Source organism: Micropterus dolomieu, linkage group LG13 (assembly GCF_021292245.1).
Source record: "Micropterus dolomieu isolate WLL.071019.BEF.003 ecotype Adirondacks linkage group LG13, ASM2129224v1, whole genome shotgun sequence".
NCBI lineage: Eukaryota > Metazoa > Chordata > Actinopteri > Centrarchiformes > Centrarchidae > Micropterus > Micropterus dolomieu.
Window position 1 is genome coordinate 8944267 of NC_060162.1, and position 1654 is coordinate 8945920.

General features: G+C 43.3%; 1 protein-coding gene across 1 annotated transcript in view; it reads right to left on the reverse strand.

Moving 5' to 3' along the window:
- The window catches only part of ntng2b (netrin g2b), a 75269-nt gene that overhangs the window by 5047 nt on the left and 68568 nt on the right, over positions 1-1654 (reverse strand). The gene's annotated exons all lie outside the window — the stretch shown is intronic.

Consider the following 1654-nt stretch of genomic DNA (forward strand, 5'->3'; position numbering starts at 1 on the left):
TTCCTCCAGACTCTGGGACCTTGATTTCCAAAGGAAATGCAAAATTTACTTTCATCAGAGAACATAACTTTGGACCACTCAGCAGCAGTCCAGTCCTTTTTGTCTTTGCGAGACGCTTCTGACGCTGTGTCTTGTTCAAGAGTGGCTTGACACAAGGAATGCGTCTTGCATACGTCTGTGCGTGGTGGTTCTTCACTGACTCCAGCTGCAGTCCACTCTTTGTGAATCTCCTCCACATTTTTGATTGGGTTTTGTTTCACAATCCTCTCTAGGGTGCAGTTATCCCTATTGCTTTTACACTTTTTTCTACCACATCTTTTCCTTCCCTTCGCCTCTCTATTAATGTGCTTGGACACAGAGCTCTGTGAACAGACAGCCTCTTTAGCAATGATCTTTTGTGTCTTGCCCTCCTTGTACAAGGTGTCAATGGTCGTCTTTTGGACAGCTGTCAAGTCAGCAATCTTCCCCATGATTGTGCAGCTTACAGAACTAGACTGAGAGACCATTTAAAGGCCTTTGCAGGTGTTTTGAGTTAATTAGCTGATTAGAGTGTGGCACCAGGTGTCTTCAATATTGAACCTTTTCAAAAAAGTCTAATATTCTGAGATACTGATTTTGGGGTTTTCATTAGTTGTCAGTTATAATCATCAAAATTAAAATGATTGAACACTTGAAATATATCACTGTGTGGAATGAATGTATATATTATACAAGTTTCACTTTTTGAATGGAATTACTGAAATAAATCAACTTTTTGATGATATTCTAATTATATGACCAGCACCTGTATGCTCTATAAAGTTCATCCTCCCTTATGTTCCAAACATTCCCTTTTGTTTCCAGGTTATATGGTACAAATGATATTTATATTTTATTTATACACTGCTCAAAAAAATAAAGGGAACACTAAAATAACACATCCTAGATCTGAATGAATGAAATAATCTCATTAAATACTCCTTTCTTTACATAGTTGAATGTGCTGACAACAAAATCACACAAAAATTATCAATGGAAATCAAATTTATCAACCCATGGAGGTCTGGATTTGGAGTCTAACTCAAAATCAAAGTGGAAAACCACACTACAGGCCGATCAAACTTTGATGTAATGTCCTTAAAACAAGTCAAAATGAGGCTCAGTAGTGTGTGTGGCTTCCACGTGCCTGTATGACCTCCCTACAACGCCTGGGCATGCTCCTGATGAGGTGCCCAGACCTGGACTAAAGCATCCGACAGTCTGTGGTGCAACATGGCGTTGGTGGATGGAGCGAGACATGATGTCCCAGATGTGCTCAATTGGATTCAGGTCTGGGGAACGGGCGGGCCAGTCCATAGCATCAATGCCTTCCTCTTGCAGGAACTGCTGACACACTCCAGCCACATGAGGTCTAGCATTGTCTTGCATTAGGAGGAACCCAGGGCCAACCGCACCAGCATATGGTCTCACAAGGGGTCTGAGGATCTCATCTCGGTACCTAATGGCAGTCAGGCTACCTCTGGCGAGCACATGGAGGGCTGTGCGGCCCCCCAAAGAAATGCCACCCCACACCATTACTGACCCACCGCCAAACCGGTCATACTGGAGGATGTTGCAGGCAGCAGAACGTTCTCCACGGCGTCTCCAGACTCTGTCACGTCTGTCACATGTGCTC